The sequence below is a fragment of the Hydractinia symbiolongicarpus genome, chromosome 4 (assembly GCF_029227915.1).
Source record: "Hydractinia symbiolongicarpus strain clone_291-10 chromosome 4, HSymV2.1, whole genome shotgun sequence".
NCBI classification, from domain to species: Eukaryota; Metazoa; Cnidaria; class Hydrozoa; order Anthoathecata; family Hydractiniidae; genus Hydractinia; species Hydractinia symbiolongicarpus.
In genome coordinates this window covers 7,638,241-7,656,893 of record NC_079878.1, presented here as the reverse complement: position 1 = coordinate 7,656,893, position 18,653 = coordinate 7,638,241, and the positions used below count along the sequence as shown (strand labels likewise).

Below are 18,653 nucleotides of genomic sequence, written 5' to 3'. Positions count from 1 at the left end.
CACGCAGCGTCATAGACCACTCAGGCATCCTGAGAGTCTTCTATGCCATTTCGAATGTCAAGTATGCAAGTGATATTGATTCTGGATTAATAGAATAAATAAAAAGTACATCTCACAGTAAAACTTTAATCCTTGGTCTTGACTTTCGTTTGAACATAAAAAAGGACCGTGTTTCCACATTAAAGACCTGTACGGTTGAACAACAATCAAGTATTTGCTAGGGAGTTTTTTTATAAAGAAAACATAGAGTTGCAACTTCTTTTTAACGACTTTTAAAGAGCATCCTTCTTAATCACCAATTACATGTCAGAAGTTGGATTCGAACTCACGCCTACGAATGTAGACTGCGACCTGAACGCAGCGCCTTAGACCACTCGGCCATCCTGACTGTCTTTTACGTCACTTTGAATTTCAAGTATGTAAGTGATATTGATTCTGGATGAATAGAAGGAATAAAAAGTACATCTCACAGTAAAACTTTAATCCTTGGTCTTGACTTTCGTTTGAACATAAAAAAGGACCGTGTTTCCACATTAAAGACCTGTACGGCTGAACAACAATCAAGCATATGCTAGGGAGTTTTTTTATAAAGAAAACGTAGAGTTGCAACTTCTTTTTAACGACTTTTAAAGAGCATCCTTCTTGATCACCAGTTACATGTCAGAAGTTGGATTCGAACTCACGCCTACGAATGTAGACTGCGACCTGAACGCAGCGTCATAGACCACTCAGGCATCCTGAGAGTCTTCTATGCCATTTCGAATGTCAAGTATGTAAGTGATATTGATTCTGCATTAATAGAATAAATAAAAAGTACATCTCACAGTAAAACTTTAATCCTTGGTCTTGACTTTCGTTTGAACATAAAAAAGGACCGTGTTTCCACATTAAAGACCTGTACGGTTGAACAACAATCAAGTATTTGCTAGGGAGTTTTTTTATAAAGAAAACATAGAGTTGCAACTTCTTTTTAACGACTTTTAAAGAGCATCCTTCTTAATCACCAATTACATGTCAGAAGTTGGATTCGAACTCACGCCTACGAATGTAGACTGCGACCTGAACGCAGCGCCTTAGACCACTCGGCCATCCTGACTGTCTTTTACGTCACTTTGAATTTCAAGTATGTAAGTGATATTGATTCTGGATGAATAGAATGAATAAAAAGTACATCTCACAGTAAAACTTTAATCCTTGGTCTTGACTTTCGTTTGAACATAAAAAAGGACCGTGTTTCCACATTAAAGACCTGTACGGTTGAACAACAATCAAGTATTTGCTAGGGAGTTTTTTATAAAGAAAACGTAGAGTAGCAACTTCTTTTTAACGACTTTTAGAGAGCATCTTCCTTAATCTTCAAGTCTATGTCAGAATTGGGTTTCGAACACACGCCTACGAATGAAGACTGCGACCTAAACGCAGCGCCTTTGACCACTCGGCCATCCTGACTGACTTTTACACCACTTGGAATTTCAAGTATGTATGTGATACTGATTCTGGGTTAATAGAAGGAATAACAGCTATATTTCAATGTAAAGCACTAGTCCTTGGTCTTTACATTCGTTTGAACATAAATAGGACCGTGTTTCCACATTAAAGACCTCTACGGTTAAACAACAATCAAGCATTTGCTAGGGTGTTTTTTTATAAAGAAAACGTAGAGTGGCAACTTCTTTTTAACGACTTTAAGAGAGCATCTTCCTGAATCTTCAAGTTTATGTCAGAATTGGTATTCGAAGCCACGCCTACGAACGTAAACTGCGACCTGAACGCAGCGCCTTAGACCACTCGGTCATCCTGACTGTCTTTTACGCCAATTTGAATTTCAAAGTATGTAAGTGATATTGATTCTGGATTAATAGAAGGAATAACAACTATATTTCAAGGTAAAACACTAGTTTTTGGTCTTTACATTCGTTTGAACCTAACAAGAGGCTGTGTTTCTACATTAGCAACCTCTACGATTGAACAACAATCAAGCATATGCTAGGGAGTTTTTGTATAAAGCCAACGTAGAGTTGCAATTTCTTTTTAACGACTTTTATAGAGCATCTTCCTTAATCTTCAAACTTATGTCAGAAGTGGGACTCGAACCCACGCCAACGAATGTAGACTGCGACCTGAACGCAGTGCCATAGACCACTCGACCATCCTGAGACTCTTTTCTGCCACTTCGAATGTCAAGTACATAAGTGATATTGATTCTGGATGAATAGAAGGAATAACAGCTATATTTCAATGTAAAGCACTAGTCCTTAGTCTTTACATTCGTTTGAACATAAAAAGGACCGTGTTTCCACATTAAAGACCTCTACGGTTAAACAACAATCAAGCATTTGCTAGGGTGTTTTTTTATAAAGAAAACGTAGAGTGGCAACTTCTTTTTAACGACTTTTAGAGAGCATCTTCCTTAATCTTCAAGTTTATGTCAGAATTGGTATTCGAAGCCACGCCTACGAACGTAAACTGCGACCTGAACGCAGCGCCTTAGACCACTCGGTCATCCTGACTGTCTTTTACGCCAATTTGAATTTCAAGTATGTAAGTGATATTGATTCTGGATTAATAGAAGGAATAACAACTATATTTCAAGGTAAAACACTAGTTTTTGGTCTTTACATTCGTTTGAACCTAACAAGAGGCTGTGTTTCTACATTAGCAACCTCTACGATTGAACAACAATCAAGCATATGCTAGGGAGTTTTTGTATAAAGCCAACGTAGAGTTGCAATTTCTTTTTAACGACTTTTATAGAGCATCTTCCTTAATCTTCAAACTTATGTCAGAAGTGGGACTCGAATCCACGCCAACGAATGTAGACTGCGACCTGAACGCAGTGCCATAGACCACTCGACCATCCTGAGACTCTTTTCTGCCACTTCGAATGTCAAGTACATAAGTGATATTGATTCTGGATGAATAGAAGGAATAACAGCTATATTTCAATGTAAAGCACTAGTCCTTGGTCTTTACATTCGTTTGAACATAAAAAGGACCGTGTTTCCACATTAAAGACCTCTACGGTTAAACAACAATCAAGCATTTGCTAGGGTGTTTTTTTATAAAGAAAACGTAGAGTGGCAACTTCTTTTTAACGACTTTTAGAGAGCATCTTCCTTAATCTTCAAGTTTATGTCAGAATTGGTATTCGAAGCCACGCCTACGAACGTAAACTGCGACCTGAACGCAGCGCCTTAGACCACTCGGTCATCCTGACTGTCTTTTACGCCAATTTGAATTTCAAGTATGTAAGTGATATTGATTCTGGATTAATAGAAGGAATAACAACTATATTTCAAGGTAAAACACTAGTTTTTGGTCTTTACATTCGTTTGAACCTAACAAGAGGCTGTGTTTCTACATTAGCAACCTCTACGATTGAACAACAATCAAGCATATGCTAGGGAGTTTTTGTATAAAGCCAACGTAGAGTTGCAATTTCTTTTTAACGACTTTTATAGAGCATCTTCCTTAATCTTCAAACTTATGTCAGAAGTGGGACTCGAACCCACGCCAACGAATGTAGACTGCGACCTGAACGCAGTGCCATAGACCACTCGACCATCCTGAGACTCTTTTCTGCCACTTCGAATGTCAAGTACATAAGTGATATTGATTCTGGATGAAGAGAAGGAATAAAAAGTACATCTCACAGTAAAATTTTAATCCTTGGTCTTGACTTTCGTTTGAACATAAAAAAGGACCGTGTTTCCACATTAAAGACCTGTACGGTTGAACAACAATCAAGTATTTGCTAGGGAGTTTTTTTATAAAGAAAACGTAGAGTAGCAACTTCTTTTTAACGACTTTTAGAGAGCATCTTCCTTAATCTTCAAGTCTATGTCAGAATTGGGTTTCGAACACACGCCTACGAATGAAGACTGCGACCTAAACGCAGCGCCTTTGACCACTCGGCCATCCTGACTGACTTTTACACCACTTGGAATTTCAAGTATGTATGTGATACTGATTCTGGGTTAATAGAAGGAATAACAAACATTTTTCATGGTAAGGCATAATCCTTGGTCTTGACTTTCGTTTGAACATATAAAAAGACCGTGTTTCTACATCAAAGACATGTACGGTTGAACAACAATCAAGCATATGCTAGGGAGTTTTTTTATAAAGAAAACGTAGAGTTGCAAATTTGTTTTAACGACTTTTATAGAGCATCCTTCTTAATCACCAATTACATGTCAGAAGTTGGATTCGAACTCACGCCTATGAATGTAGACTGCGACCTGAACGCAGCGTCATAGACCACTCAGGCATCCTGAGAGTCTTCTATGCCATTTCGAATGTCAAGTACATAAGTGATATTGATTCTGGATTAATAGAAGGAATAAAAAGTACATCTCACAGTAAAACTTTAATCCTTGGTCTTGACTTTCGTTTGAACATAAAAGAGGACCGTGTTTCCACATTAAAGACCTGTACGGTTGAACAACAATCAAGCCTATGCTAGGGACTTTTTTTATAAAGAAAACGTAGAGTTGCAACTTATTTTAACGACTTTTAGAGAGCATCTTTCTTAATCTTCAAGTTTATGTCAGAAGTGGGTTTCGACCCACGCCTACGAATGTAGACTGCGATCTAAACGCAGCGCCTTAGACCACTCGGCCATCCTGACTGACTTTTACGCCACTTTAAATTTCAAGTATGTAAGTGATATTGATTCTGGATTAATAGAAGGAATAACAACTATATTTCAAGGTAAAACACTAGTCCTTGGTCTTTACATTCGTTTGAACCTAAAAAGAGGCTGTGTTTCTCCATTAGCGGTCTGTACGATTGTACAACAATGAAGCATTTCTTTTTAACGACTTTTATAGAGCATCCTTCTTAATCACCAATTACATGTCAGAAGTTGGATTCGAACTCACGCCTATGAATGTAGACTGCGACCTGAACGCAGCGTCATAGACCACTCAGGCATCCTGAGAGTCTTCTATGCCACTTCGAATGTCAAGTACATAAGTGATATTGATTCTGGATTAATAGAAGGAATAAAAAGTACATCTCACAGTAAAACTTTAATCCTTGGTCTTGACTTTCGTTTTAACATAAAAGAGGACCGTGTTTCCACATTAAAGACCTGTACGGTTGAACAACAATCAAGCCTATGCTAGGGACTTTTTTTATAAAGAAAACGTAGAGTTGCAACTTATTTTAACGACTTTTAGAGAGCATCTTCCTTAATCTTCAAACTTATGTCAGAAGTGGGATTCGAACCCATGCCTACGAATGTAGACTGCGTCCTGAACGCAGTGCCATAGACCACTCGAACATCCTGAGAGTCTTCTATGCCATTTCGAATGTCAAGTACATAAGTGATATTGATTCTGGATTAATAGAAGGAATGAAAAGTACATCTCACAGTAAAATTTTAATCCTTGGTCTTGACTTTCGTTTGAACACGAAAAAGGACCGTGTTTCCACATTAAAGACCTGTACGGTTAAACAACAATCAAGCATTTGCTAGGGAGCTTTTTTATAAAGAAAACATAGAGTTGCAACTTCTTTTTAACGACTTTTAGAGAGCATCTTCCTTAATCCTCAAGTTTATGTCAGAAGTGGGTTTCGAACCTACGCCTACGAATGTAGACTGCGACCTGAACGCAGCGCCTTAGACCACTCGGCCAACCTGACTGACTTTTACATCACTTGGAATTTCAAGTATGTAAGTGATATTGATTCTGGATTAATAGAAAGAATAACAACCATATTTCAAGGTAAAACACTAGTCCTTCGTCTTTACATTCGTTTGAACCTAAAAAGAGGCCGTATTTCTACATTAGCGACCTGTACAGTTAAACAACAATCAAGAATATGCTGGGAAGATTCATTAGAAAGAAAACGTAGAGTGGCAACTTCTTTTTAACGACTTTTAGAGAGCATCTTCCTTAATCTTCAAGTTCATGTCAGAAGTGTGATTCGAACCCACGCCTACGAATGTAGACTGCGTCCTGAACGCAGCGCCTTAGACCACTCGGCCATCCTGACTGAATTTTACGCCACTTGGAATTTCAAGTATGTAAGTGATATTGATTCTGGATTAAAGGAAGGAATAACAACTATATTTCAAAGTAAAACACTAGTCCTTGGTCTTTACATTCGTTTTGAACCTAAAAAGAGGCCGTGTTTCTACATTAACGACCTGTACGGTTGAACAACCATAAAGGATATTATAGGAAGGTTTCTCATAAAGAACACTTACTGTTGCAAATTCAATTTCCACATTTTAAAGAGCATCTTTCTTAATCACCAATTACATGTCAAAAGTGGGATTCGAACCCACGCCTACAAATGTAGATTGCAACCTGAACGCAGTGCCATAGACCACTCGAACACCCTGAGAGTCTTCTATGCCATTTCGAATGTCAAGTACATAAGTGATATTGATTCTGGATTAATAGAAGGAATGAAAAGTACATCTCACAGTAAAACTTTAATCCTTGGTCTTGACTTTCGTTTGAACCTAAGAGGAGGCAGTGTTTCTACATTAACGACCTGTACGGTTGAACAACCATAAAGGATATTATAGGAAGGTTTCTCATAAAGAACACTTACTGTTGCAATTTCATTTTCCACATTTTAAAAAGAATCCTTCTTAATCACCAATTACATCTAAGAAGTGGGATTCGAACCCATGCCTACAAATGTAGATTGCGACCTGAACGCAGCGCCTTACACCGCTCAGCCATCCTGACTGTCTTTTGTGTCAAATCGAATGTCAAGTATATAAGTGATATTGATTCTGGATTAACAGCAGGAATAAAAAGTATATCTCACAGTAAAACTTTAACCCTTGGTCTTGACTTTCGTGTGATCCTAAAGTAGGACCGTATTTCTACATTAGCGACCTGTACGGTTGAACAACAATCAAGAACATGCTGGAAAGGTTCTTTAGAAAGAAAACGTAGAGTGGCAACTTCTTTTTAACGACTTTTAGAGAGCATCTTCCTTAATCTTTAAGTTTTTGTCAGAAGTGGGATTCGAACCCACGCCTACGAATGTAGACTGCGACCTGAACGCAGCGCCTTAGACCACTCGGCCATCCTGACTGACTTTTACGCCTCTTGGAATTTCAAGTATGTAAGTGATATTGATTCTCGATTAATAGAAGGAATAAAAACTATATTTCAAGGTAAAACACTAGTCATTGGCCTTTACATTCGTTTAAACCTAAAAAGGACCGTGTTTTCACATTAAAGACCTGTACGGTTGAACAACAATCAAGCATCTGCTAGGGACCTTTTTTATAAAGAAAACGTAGAGTTGCCACGTGTTTTTAACGACTTTTAGAGAGCATCTTCCTTAATCTTCAAGTTTATGTCAGAAGTGGGATTCGAACCAACGCCTACGAATGTAGACTGCGACCTGAACGCAGTGCCATAGACCACTCGAACATCCTGAGAGTCTTCTATGCCATTTCGAATGTCAAGTACATAAGTGATATTGATTCTGGATTAATAGAAGGAATGAAAAGTACATCTCACAGTAAAACTTTAATCCTTGGTCTTGACTTTCGTTTGAACAGGAAAAAGGACAGTGTTTCCACATTAAAGACCTGTACGGTAGAACAACAATCAAGAACATGCTGGAAAGGTTCTTTAAAAAGAAAACGTAGAGTTGCAACTTCTTTTTAACGACTTTTAGAGAGCATCTTCCTTAATCTTCAAGTTTATGTCAGAAGTGGGTTTCGAACCCACGCCTACGAATGTAGACTGCGATCTAAACGCAGCGCCTTAGACCACTCGGCCATCCTGACTGACTTTTACACCACTTGGAATTTCAAGTATGTTAGTGATATTAATTCTGGATTAATAGAAGGAATAACAACCATATTTCAAGGTAAAACACTAGTCCTTGGTCTTTACATTCGTTTGAACCTAAAAAGAAACCGTATTTCCGCATTAGCGACCTGTACGGTTGAACAGCAACAATCAAGAATATGCTGAGAAGGTTCTTTAGAAAGAAAGCGTACAGGTGAAATTTCTTTTTAACGACTTTTAGAGAGCATCTTCCTTAATCTTCAAGTTTATATCAGAAGTGGGTTTCGAAACCACGCCTACGAATGTGGACTGCAACCTGAACGCTGCTCCTTAGACCACTCGGCCATCCTGACTACCTTTTACGCCACTTTGAGTTTCAAGTATGTAAGTAATATTGATTCTGGATTAATAGAAGGAATAACAGCCATTTTCATGGTAAGGCATTAATCCTTGGTCTTGACTTTCGTTTGAACATAAAAAAGACCGTGTTTCTACATTAAAGACATGTACGGTTGAGCAACAATCAAGAATATGCTAGGGAGTTTTTTTATAAAGAAAACGTAGAGTTGCAACTTCTCTTTAACGACTTTTAAAGAGCATCCTTCTTAATCACCAATTGCATGTCAGAAGTGCGATTCGAACCCACGCCTGCGAATGTAAACTGCGACCTGAACGCAGCGTTATAGACCACTCAGGCATCCTGAGAGTCTGCTATACCATTTCGAATGTCAAGTATGTAAGTGATATTGATTCTGGATTTATAGAAGCAATAAGAAGTATGTTTCGCGGTACAACCTTAATCCTTGGTCTTGAGTTTCGTTTGAACATAAAAAAGGACCGTGTTTCTACATTAAAGACCTGTACGGTTGAACAACAATCAAGCATATGCTAGGGACTTTTTTTATAAAGAAAACGTAGAGTTGCAACTTCTTTTTAACGAATTTTAGAGAGCATCATCCTTAATCTTCAAACTTATGTCAGAAGTGGGATTCGAACCCACGCCTACGAATGTTGACTACGACCTGAACGCAGCGCCTTAGACTACTTGGCCATCCTGACTGACTTTTACATCACTTGGAATTTCAAGTATGTAAGTGATATTGATTCTGGATTAATAGAAGGAATAACAACCATATTTCAGGGTAAAACACTAGTCCTTCGTCTTTACATTCGTTTGAACCTAAAAAAAGGCCGTAATTCTACATTAAAGACCTGTACGGTAGAACAACAATCAAGAACATGCTGGAAAGTTTCTTTAAAAAGAAAACGTAGAGTTGCAACTTCTTTTTAACGACTTTTAGAGAGCATCTTCCTTAATCTTCAAGTTTATGTCAGAAGTGGGTTTCGAACCCACGCCTACGAATGTAGACTGCGATCTAAACGCAGCGCCTTAGACCACTCGGCCATCCTGACTGACTTTTACACCACTTGGAATTTCAAGTATGTTAGTGATATTGATTCTGGATTAATAGAAGGAATAACAGCCATTTTCATGGTAAGGCATTAATCCTTGGTCTTTACTTTCGTTTGAACATAAAAAAGACCGTGTTTCTACATTAAAGACATGTACGGTTGAGCAACAATCAAGCATATGCTAGGGAGTTTTTTTATAAAGAAAACGTAGAGTTGCAACTTCTCTTTAACGACTTTTAAAGAGCATCCTTCTTAATCACCAATTGCATGTCAGAAGTGCGATTCGAACCCACGCCTGCGAATGTAAACTGCGACCTGAACGCAGCGCCTTAGACTACTCGGCCATCCTGACTGACTTTTACATCACTTGGAATTTCAAGCATGTAAGTGATATTGATTCTGGATTAATAAAAGGAATAACAACCATATTTCAGGGTAAAACACTAGTCCTTCGTCTTTACATTCGTTTGAACTCAAAAAAAGGCCGTATTTCTACATTAGCGACCTGTACGGTTGAACAACAATCAAGAACATGCTGGAAAGGTTCTTTAGAATGAAAACGTAGTGTAGCAACTTCTTTTTAACGACTTTTAGAGAGCATCTTCCTTAATCTTTAAGTTTTTGTCAGAAGTGGGATTCGAACCCACGCCTACGAATGTAGACTGCGACCTGAACGCAGCGCCTTAGACCACTCGGCCATCCTGACTGACTTTTACGCCTCTTGGAATTTCAAGTATGTAAGTGATATTGATTCTGGATTAATAGAAGGAATAAAAACTATATTTCAAGGTAAAACACTAGTCATTGGTCTTTACATTCGTTTAAACCTAGAAAGGACCGTGTTTTCACATTAAAGACCTCTACAGTTAAACAACAATCAAGCATTTGCTAGGGACTTTTTTTATAAAGAAAACGTAGAGTGGCAACTTCTTTTTAACGACTTTTAGAGAGCATCTTCCTTAATCTTCAAGTTCATGTCAGAAGTGTGATTCGAACCCACGCCTACGAATGTAGACTGCGTCCTGAACGCAGCGCCTTAGACCACTCGGCCATCCTGACTGAATTTTACGCCACTTGGAATTTCAAGTATGTAAGTGATATTGATTCTGGATTAAAGGAAGGAATAACAACTATATTCCAAGGTAAAACACTAGTCCTTGGTCTTTACATTCGTTTTGAACCTAAAAAGAGGCCGTGTTTCTACATTAACGACCTGTACGGTTGAACAACCATAAAGGATATTATAGGAAGGTTTCTCATAAAGAACACTTACTGTTGCAAATTCAATTTCCACATTTTAAAGAGCATCCTTCTTAATCACCAATTACATGTCAAAAGTGGGATTCGAACCCACGCCTACAAATGTAGATTGCAACCTGAACGCAGCGCCATAGACCACTCAGCCATCCCGACTGTCTTTTACGCCAATACTTATGTCAAGTATATAGGTGGTATTGATTCTGGACTAATAGAAGGAGTAACAACTATAATTCATGGTAAAGCATTAATCCTTGGTCTTGACTTTCGTTTGAACCTAAGAGGAGGCAGTGTTTCTACATTAACGACCTGTACGGTTGAACAACCATAAAGGATATTATAGGAAGGTTTCTCATAAAGAACACTTACTGTTGCAATTTCATTTTCCACATTTTAAAGAGAATCCTTCTTAATCACCAATTACATCTGAGAAATGGGATTCGAACCCACGCCTACGAATGTAGACTGCGACCTGAACGCAGCGTCATAGCCCACTCAGGCATCCTGAGAGTCTTCTATGCCCTTTCGAATGTCAAGTATGTAAGTGATATTGATTCTGGATTTATAGAAGCAATAACAAGTATGTTTCACGGTACAACCTTAATCCTTGGTCTTGACTTTCGTTTGAACATAAAAAAGGACCGGGTTTCTACATTACGGACCTGTACGGTTAAACAACAATCAAGCCTATGCTAGGGAATTTTTTTATAAAGAAAACGTAGAGTTGCCACGTGTTTTTAACGACTTTTAGAGAGCATCTTCCTTAATCTTCAAGTTTATGTCAGAAGTGGGATTCAAACCAACGCCTACGAATGTAGACTGCGACCTGAACGCAGCGCCTTAGACCACTCGGCCATCCTGACTGACTTTTACGCCACTTGGAATTTCAATTATGTAAGTGATATTGATTCTGGATTAATAGAAGGAATAAAAATTATATTTCAAGGTAAAACACTAGCCATTGGTCTTTACATCCGTTTAAATCTAAAAAGGACCGTGTTTCCACATCAAAGACCTGTACGGTAGAACAACAATCAAGAACATGCTGGAAAGGTTCTTTAGAGAGAAAACGTAGAGTGGCAACTTCTTTTTAACGACTTTTAGAGAGCATCTTCCTTAATCATCAAGTTTTTGTCAGAAGTGGGATTCGAACCCACGCCTACGAATGTAGACTGCGACCTGAACGCAGCGCCTTAGACCACTCGGCCATCCTGACTGACTTTTACGCCACTTGGAATTTCAAGTATGTAAGTGATATTGATTCTGGATTAATAGAAGGAATAAAAATTATATTTCAAGGTAAAACCCTAGTCATTGGTCTTTACAATCGTTTAAACCTAAATAGGACCGTGTTTCCACATTAAAGACCTGTACGGTAGAACAACAATCAAGCATTTGCTAGGGAGTTTTTGTATAAAGCCAACGTAGAGTTGCAATTTCTTTTTAACGACTTTTAGAGAGCATCTTCCTTAATCTTCAAGTTTTTGTTAGAAGTGGGATTCGAACGCACGCCTACGAATGTAGACTGCGACCTGAACGCAGCGCCTTAGACCACTCGGCCATCCTGACTGACTTTTACGCCACTTGGAATGTCAAGTATATAAGTGATATTGATTCTGGATTAATAGAAGGAATAAAAACTATATTTCAAGGTAAAACACTAGTCATTGGTCTTTACATTCGTTTAAACCTAAAAAGGACCGTGTTTTCACATTAAAGACCTGTACGGTTGAACAACAATCAAGCATTTGCTAGGGACTTTTTTTATAAAGAAAACGTAGAGTTGCCACGTGTTTTTAACGACTTTTAGGGAGCATCTTCCTCAATCTTCAAGTTTATGTCAAAAGTGGGATTCAAACCAATGCCTACGAATGTAGACTGCGACCTGAACGCAGCGCCTTAGACCACTTGGCCATCCTGACAGACTTTTACGCCACTTGGAATTTCAATTATGTAAGTGATATTGATTCTGGATTAATAGAAGGAATAAAAATTATATTTCAAGGTAAAACACTAGTCATTGGTCTTTACATTCGTTTAAACCTAAAAAGGACCGTGTTTCCACATCAAAGACCTGTACGGTAGAACAACAATCAAGAACATGCTGGAAAGGTTCTTTAGAAAGAACACGTAGAGTGGCAACTTCTTTTTAACGACTTTTAGAGAGCATCTTCCTTAATCTTCAAGTTTTTGTCAGAAGTGGGATTCGAACCCACGGCTACGAATGTAGACTGCGACCTGAACGCAGCGCCTTAGACCACTCGGCCATCCTGACTGACTTTTACGCCACTTGGAATTTCAAGTATGTAAGTGATATTGATTCTGGATTAATAGAAGGAATAAAAACTATATTTCAAGGTAAAACACTAGTCATTGGTCTTTACACTCGTTTAAACCTAAAAAGGACCGTGTTTTCACATTAAAGACCTGTACGGTAGAACAACAATCAAGCATTTGCTAGGGAGTTTTTGTATAAAGCCAACGTAGAGTTGCAACGTGTTTTTAACGACTTTTAGAGAGCATCTTCCTTAATCTTCAAGTTTATGTCAGAAGTGGCATTCGAACCCACGCCTACGAATATAGACTGCGACCTGAACGCAGCGCCTTAGACCACTCGGCCATCCTGACTGACTTTTACGCCACTTGGAATTTCAATTATGTAAGTGATATTGATTCTGGATTAATAGAAGGAATAAAAATTATATTTCAAGGTAAAACACTAGTCATTGGTCTTTACATTCGTTTAAACCTAAATAGGACCGTGTTTCCACATTAAAGACCTGTACGGTAGAACAACAATCCAGAACATGCTGGAAAGGTTCTTTAGAAAGAAAACGTAGAGTGGCAACTTCTTTTTAACGACTTTTAGAGCGCATCTTCCTTAATCTTCAAGTTTTTGTCAGAAGTGGGATTCGAACCCACGCCTACGAATGTAGACTGCGTCCTGAACGCAGTGCCATAGACCACTCGAACATCCTGAGAGTCTTCTATGCCATTTCGAATGTCAAGTACATAAGTGATATTGATTCTGGATTAATAGAAGGAGTGAAAAGTACATCTCACAGTAAAATTTTAATCCTTGGTCTTGACTTTCGTTTGAACACGAAAAAGGACCGTGTTTCCACATTAAAGACCTGTACGGTTGAACAACAATCAAGCATTTGCTAGGGACTTTTTTTATAAACAAAACGTAGAGTTGCCACGAGTTTTTAACGACTTTTAGAGAGCATCTTCCTTAATCTTCAAGTTTATGTCAGAAGTGGGATTCAAACCAACGTCTACGAATGTAGACTGCGACCTGAACGCAGCACCTCAGACCACTCGGCCATCTTGACTGACTTTTACGCCACTTGGAATGTCAAGTATATAAGTGATATTGATTCTGGATTAATAGAAGGAATAAAAACTATATTTCAAGGTAAAACACTAGTCATTGGTCTTTACATTCGTTTGAACACGAAAAAGGACCGTGTTTCCACATTAAAGACCTGTACAGTTGAACAACAATCAAGCATTTGCTAGGGACTTTTTTTATAAAGAAAACGTAGAGTTGCCACGTGTTTTTAACGACTTTTAGGGAGCATCTTCCTTAATCTTCAAGTTTATGTCAGAAGTGGGATTCAAACCAACGCCTACGAATGTAGACTGCGACCTGAACGCAGCGCCTTAGACCACTCGGCCATCCTGACTGACTTTTACCCCACTTGGAATTTCAATTATGTAAGTGATATTGATTCTGGATTAATAGAAGGAATAAAAATTATATTTCAAGGTAAAACACTAGTCATTGGTCTTTACATCCGTTTAAACCTAAAAAGGACCGTGTTTTCACATTAAAGACCTGTACGGTTGAACAACAATCAAGCATTTGCTAGGGACTTTTTTTATAAAGAAAACGTAGAGTTGCAACGTGTTTTTAACGACTTTTAGAGAGCATCTTCCTTAATCTTCAAGTTTATGTCAGAAGTGGGATTCGAACCCACGCCTAAGAATGTAGACTGCGACCTTAACGCAGCGCCTTAGACCACTCGGCCATCCTGACTGACTTTTACGCCACTTGGAATTTCAAGTATGTAAGTGATATTGATTCTGGATTAATAGAAGGAATAAAAACTATATTTCAAGGTAAAACACTAGTCATTGGTCTTTACATTCGTTTAAACCTAAAAAGGACCGTGTTTTCACATTAAAGACCTGTACGGTTGAACAACAATCAAGAATTTGCTAGGGACTTTTTTTATAAAGAAAACGTAGAGTTGCAACGTGTTTTTAACGACTTTTAGAGAGCATCTTCCTTAATCTTCAAGTTTATGTCAGAAGTGGGATTCGAACCCACGCCTACGAATGTAGACTGCGACCTGAACGCAGCACCTTAGACCACTCAGGCATCCTGAGAGTCTTCTATACCATTTCGAATGTCAAGTATGCAAGTGATATTGATTCGGGATTTATAGAAGCAATAACAAGTATGTTTCGCGGTACAACCTTAATCCTTGGTCTTGACTTTCGTTTGAACATAAAAAAGGACCGTGTTTCTACATTAAAGACCTGTACGGTTGAACAACAATCAAGCATATGCTAGGGACTTTTTTTATAAAGAAAACGTAGAGTTGCAATTTTTTTTTAACGACTTTTAGAGAGCATCTTCCTTAATCTTCAAACTTATGTCAGAAGTGGGATTCGAACCCACGCCTACGAATGTAGACTACGACCTGAACGCAGCGCCTTAGACTACTCGGCCATCCTGACTGACTTTTACATCACTTGGAATTTCAAGTATGTAAGTGATATTGATTCTGGATTAATAGAAGGAATAACAACCATATTTCAGGGTAAAACACTAGTCCTTCGTCTTTACATTCGTTTGAACCTAAAAAAAGGCCGTATTTCTACATTAGCGACCTGTACGGTTGAACAACAATCAAGAACATGCTGGAAAGGTTCTTTAGAATGAAAACGTAGTGTAGCAACTTCTTTTTAACGACTTTTAGAGAGCATCTTCCTTAATCTTTAAGTTTTTGTCAGAAGTGGGATTCGAACCCACGCCTACGAATGTAGAATGCGACCTGAACGCAGCGCCTTAGACCACTCGGCCATCCTGACTGACTTTTACGCCTCTTGGAATTTCAGGTATGTAAGTGATATTGATTCTGGATTAATAGAAGGAATAAAAACTATATTTCAAGGTAAAACACTAGTCATTGGTCTTTACATTCGTTTAAACCTAGAAAGGACCGTGTTTTCACATTAAAGACCTGTACAGTTGAACAACAATCAAGCATTTGCTAGGGACTATTTTTATAAAGAAAACGTAGAGTTGCAACGTGTTTTTAACGACTTTTAGAGAGCATCTTCCTTAATCTTCAAGTTTATGTCAGAAGTGGGATTCGAACCCACGCCTACGAAAGTAGACTGCGACCTGAACGCAGCGCCTTAGACAACTCGGCCATCCTGACTGACTTTTACGCCACTTGGAATTTCAATTATGTAAGTGATATTGATTCTGGATTAATAGAAGGAATAAAAATTATATTTCAAGGTAAAACACTAGTCATTGGTCTTTACAATCGTTTAAATCTAAATAGGACCGTGTTTCCACATTAAAGACCTGTACGGTAGAACAACAATCAAGCATTTGCTAGGGAGTTTTTATATAAAGTCAACGTAGAGTTGCAATTTCTTTTTAACGACTTTTATAGAGCGTCTTCCTTAATCTTCAAACTTATGTCAGAAGTGGGATTCGAACCCATGCCTACGAATGTAGACTGCGTCCTGAACGCAGTGCCATAGACCACTCGAACATCCTGAGAGTCTTCTATGCCATTTCGAATGTCAAGTACATAAGTGATATTGATTCTGGATTAATAGAAGGAATGAAAAGTACATCTCACAGTAAAACTTTAATCCTTGGTCTTGACTTTCGTTTGAACACGAAAAAGGACCGTGTTTCCACATTAAAGACCTGTACGGTTAAACAACAATCAAGCATTTGCTAGGGAGCTTTTTTATAAAGAAAACGTAGAGTGGCAACTTCTTTTTAACGACTTTTAGAGAGCATCTTCCTTAATCTTCAAGTTCATGTCAGAAGTGTGATTCGAACCCACGCCTACGAATGTAGACTGCGTCCTGAACGCAGCGCCTTAGACCACTCGGCCATCCTGACTGAATTTTACGCCACTTGGAATTTCAAATATGTAAGTGATATTGATTCTGGATTAAAGGAAGGAATAACAACCTTGGTCTTTACATTCGTTTTGAACCTAAAAAGAGGCCGTGTTTCTACATTAACGACCTTTACGGTTGAACAACCATAAAGGATATTATAGGAAGGTTTCTCATAAAGAACACTTACTGTTGCAAATTCAATTTCCACATTTTAAAGAGCATCCTTCTTAATCACCAATTACATGTCAAAAGTGGGATTCGAACCCACGCCTACAAATGTAGATTGCGACCTGAACGCAGCGCCTTACACCGCTCAACCATCCTGACTGTCTTTTGCGTCAAATCGAATGTCAAGTATATAAGTGATATTGATTCTGGATTAACAGCAGGAATAAAAAGTATATCTCACAGTAAAACTTTAACCCTTGGTCTTGACTTTCGTGTGAACAGTGCCATAGACCACTCGAACATCCTGAGAGTCTTCTATGCCATTTTTAATGTCAAGTACATAAGTGATATTGATTCTGGATAAATAGAAGGAATGAAAAGTACATCTCACAGTAAAACTTTAAACCTTGGTCTTGACTTTCGTTTGAACACGAAAAAGGACCGTGTTTCCACATTAAAGACCTGTACGGTTAAACAACAATCAAGCATTTGCTAGGGAGCTTTTTTATAAAGAAAAGGTAGAGTTGCAACTTCTTTTTAACGACTTTTAGAGAGCATCTTCCTTAATCCTCAAGTTTATGTCAGAAGTGGATGAACCTAGGCCTACGAATGTAGACTGCGACCTGAACGCAGCGCCTTAGACCACTCGGCCATCCTGACTGACTATTACATCACTTGGAATTTCAAGTATGTAAGTGATATTGATTCTGGATTAATAGAAGGAATAACAGCCATTTTCATGGTAAGGCATTAATCCTTGGTCTTGACTTTCGTTTGAACATAAAAAAGACCGTGTTTCTACATTAAAGACATGTACGGTTGAGCAACAATCAAGCATATGCTAGGGAGTTTTTTTATAAAGAAAACGTAGAGTTGCAACTTCTCTTTAACGACTTTTAAAGAGCATCCTTCTTAATCACCAATTGCATGTCAGAAGTGCGATTTGAACCCACGCCTGCGAATATAGACTGCGACCTGAACGCAGCGCCATAGACCACTCAGGCATCCTGAGAGTCTTCTATACCATTTCGAATGTCAAGTATGTAAGTGATATTGATTCTGGATTTATAGAAGCAATAACAAGTATGTTTCACGGTACAACCTTAATCCTTGGTCTTGACTTTCGTTTGAACATAAAAAAGGACCGTGTTTCTACATTAAAGACCTGTACGGTTGAACAACAATCAAGCATATGCTAGGGACTTTTTTTATAAAGAAAACGTAGAGTTGCAACTTCTTTTTAACGACTTTTAGAGAGCATCTTCCTTAATCTTCAAACTTATGTCAGAAGTGGGATTCGAACCCACGCCTACGAATGTATACTGCGACCTGAACGCAGCGCCTTAGACCACTCGGCCATCCTGACTGACTTTTACATCACTTGGAATTTCAAGTATGTAAGTGATATTGATTCTGGATTAATAGAAGGAATAACAACCATATTTCAAGGTAAAACACTAGTCCTTCGTCTTTACATTCGTTTGAACCTAAAAAGAGGCCGTATTTCTACATTAGCGACCTGTACGGTTGAACAACAATCAAGAACATGCTTGAAAGGTTCTTTAGAATGAAAACGTAGAGTAGCATCTTCTTTTTAACGACTTTTAGAGAGCATCTTCCAAAATCTTCAAGTTTTTGTTAGAAGTGGGATTCGAACCCACGCCTACGAATGTAGACTGCGACCTGAACGCAGCGCCTTAGACCACTCGGCCATCCTGACTGACTTTTACGCCACTTGGAATTTCAAGTATGTAAGTGATATTGATTCTGGATTAATAGAGGGAAAAAAAACTATATTTCAAGGTAAAACACTAGTCATTGGTCTTGACTTTCGTTTGAACATAAAAAAGGACCGTGTTTCTACATTAAAGACCT

At 38.3% G+C, this 18,653-nt stretch overlaps 26 non-coding genes across 26 annotated transcripts; all 26 read right to left on the bottom strand.

Annotated features, from left to right (window-relative positions):
• Positions 1–304: 304 nt before the first annotated feature.
• On the bottom strand, positions 305–388 carry Trnal-cag (transfer RNA leucine (anticodon CAG)). The gene has a single exon. It is a non-coding gene; the product is annotated as a tRNA-Leu (tRNA).
• Positions 389–1,012: 624 nt separating this feature from the next.
• Trnal-cag (transfer RNA leucine (anticodon CAG)) lies at positions 1,013–1,096 on the bottom strand. Its single transcript has one exon. It is a non-coding gene; the product is annotated as a tRNA-Leu (tRNA).
• Positions 1,097–4,547: 3,451 nt separating this feature from the next.
• On the bottom strand, positions 4,548–4,630 carry Trnal-uag (transfer RNA leucine (anticodon UAG)). The gene has a single exon. It is a non-coding gene; the product is annotated as a tRNA-Leu (tRNA).
• Positions 4,631–5,565: 935 nt separating this feature from the next.
• Trnal-cag (transfer RNA leucine (anticodon CAG)) lies at positions 5,566–5,649 on the bottom strand. Its single transcript has one exon. It is a non-coding gene; the product is annotated as a tRNA-Leu (tRNA).
• A 270-nt stretch (positions 5,650–5,919) lies between these two features.
• On the bottom strand, positions 5,920–6,003 carry Trnal-cag (transfer RNA leucine (anticodon CAG)). The gene has a single exon. It is a non-coding gene; the product is annotated as a tRNA-Leu (tRNA).
• Positions 6,004–6,980: 977 nt separating this feature from the next.
• Trnal-cag (transfer RNA leucine (anticodon CAG)) lies at positions 6,981–7,064 on the bottom strand. Its single transcript has one exon. It is a non-coding gene; the product is annotated as a tRNA-Leu (tRNA).
• Positions 7,065–7,687: 623 nt separating this feature from the next.
• Trnal-uag (transfer RNA leucine (anticodon UAG)) lies at positions 7,688–7,771 on the bottom strand. Its single transcript has one exon. It is a non-coding gene; the product is annotated as a tRNA-Leu (tRNA).
• Positions 7,772–8,750: 979 nt separating this feature from the next.
• Positions 8,751–8,834, bottom strand: Trnal-cag (transfer RNA leucine (anticodon CAG)). The gene has a single exon. It is a non-coding gene; the product is annotated as a tRNA-Leu (tRNA).
• A 270-nt stretch (positions 8,835–9,104) lies between these two features.
• Trnal-uag (transfer RNA leucine (anticodon UAG)) lies at positions 9,105–9,188 on the bottom strand. The gene has a single exon. It is a non-coding gene; the product is annotated as a tRNA-Leu (tRNA).
• Positions 9,189–9,810: 622 nt separating this feature from the next.
• On the bottom strand, positions 9,811–9,894 carry Trnal-cag (transfer RNA leucine (anticodon CAG)). Its single transcript has one exon. It is a non-coding gene; the product is annotated as a tRNA-Leu (tRNA).
• A 269-nt stretch (positions 9,895–10,163) lies between these two features.
• On the bottom strand, positions 10,164–10,247 carry Trnal-cag (transfer RNA leucine (anticodon CAG)). Its single transcript has one exon. It is a non-coding gene; the product is annotated as a tRNA-Leu (tRNA).
• Positions 10,248–10,517: 270 nt separating this feature from the next.
• Positions 10,518–10,601, bottom strand: Trnal-cag (transfer RNA leucine (anticodon CAG)). The gene has a single exon. It is a non-coding gene; the product is annotated as a tRNA-Leu (tRNA).
• A 623-nt stretch (positions 10,602–11,224) lies between these two features.
• Trnal-cag (transfer RNA leucine (anticodon CAG)) lies at positions 11,225–11,308 on the bottom strand. The gene has a single exon. It is a non-coding gene; the product is annotated as a tRNA-Leu (tRNA).
• A 269-nt stretch (positions 11,309–11,577) lies between these two features.
• Trnal-cag (transfer RNA leucine (anticodon CAG)) lies at positions 11,578–11,661 on the bottom strand. The gene has a single exon. It is a non-coding gene; the product is annotated as a tRNA-Leu (tRNA).
• A 269-nt stretch (positions 11,662–11,930) lies between these two features.
• Positions 11,931–12,014, bottom strand: Trnal-cag (transfer RNA leucine (anticodon CAG)). Its single transcript has one exon. It is a non-coding gene; the product is annotated as a tRNA-Leu (tRNA).
• A 622-nt stretch (positions 12,015–12,636) lies between these two features.
• Positions 12,637–12,720, bottom strand: Trnal-cag (transfer RNA leucine (anticodon CAG)). Its single transcript has one exon. It is a non-coding gene; the product is annotated as a tRNA-Leu (tRNA).
• A 269-nt stretch (positions 12,721–12,989) lies between these two features.
• Trnal-cag (transfer RNA leucine (anticodon CAG)) lies at positions 12,990–13,073 on the bottom strand. Its single transcript has one exon. It is a non-coding gene; the product is annotated as a tRNA-Leu (tRNA).
• Positions 13,074–14,050: 977 nt separating this feature from the next.
• On the bottom strand, positions 14,051–14,134 carry Trnal-cag (transfer RNA leucine (anticodon CAG)). Its single transcript has one exon. It is a non-coding gene; the product is annotated as a tRNA-Leu (tRNA).
• Positions 14,135–14,403: 269 nt separating this feature from the next.
• On the bottom strand, positions 14,404–14,487 carry Trnal-aag (transfer RNA leucine (anticodon AAG)). Its single transcript has one exon. It is a non-coding gene; the product is annotated as a tRNA-Leu (tRNA).
• Positions 14,488–15,110: 623 nt separating this feature from the next.
• Trnal-cag (transfer RNA leucine (anticodon CAG)) lies at positions 15,111–15,194 on the bottom strand. Its single transcript has one exon. It is a non-coding gene; the product is annotated as a tRNA-Leu (tRNA).
• A 270-nt stretch (positions 15,195–15,464) lies between these two features.
• Positions 15,465–15,548, bottom strand: Trnal-cag (transfer RNA leucine (anticodon CAG)). The gene has a single exon. It is a non-coding gene; the product is annotated as a tRNA-Leu (tRNA).
• A 269-nt stretch (positions 15,549–15,817) lies between these two features.
• Trnal-cag (transfer RNA leucine (anticodon CAG)) lies at positions 15,818–15,901 on the bottom strand. Its single transcript has one exon. It is a non-coding gene; the product is annotated as a tRNA-Leu (tRNA).
• A 623-nt stretch (positions 15,902–16,524) lies between these two features.
• On the bottom strand, positions 16,525–16,608 carry Trnal-cag (transfer RNA leucine (anticodon CAG)). The gene has a single exon. It is a non-coding gene; the product is annotated as a tRNA-Leu (tRNA).
• Positions 16,609–16,853: 245 nt separating this feature from the next.
• Positions 16,854–16,937, bottom strand: Trnal-cag (transfer RNA leucine (anticodon CAG)). Its single transcript has one exon. It is a non-coding gene; the product is annotated as a tRNA-Leu (tRNA).
• Positions 16,938–18,060: 1,123 nt separating this feature from the next.
• Positions 18,061–18,144, bottom strand: Trnal-cag (transfer RNA leucine (anticodon CAG)). Its single transcript has one exon. It is a non-coding gene; the product is annotated as a tRNA-Leu (tRNA).
• Positions 18,145–18,414: 270 nt separating this feature from the next.
• Positions 18,415–18,498, bottom strand: Trnal-cag (transfer RNA leucine (anticodon CAG)). The gene has a single exon. It is a non-coding gene; the product is annotated as a tRNA-Leu (tRNA).
• Positions 18,499–18,653: the final 155 nt, after the last annotated feature.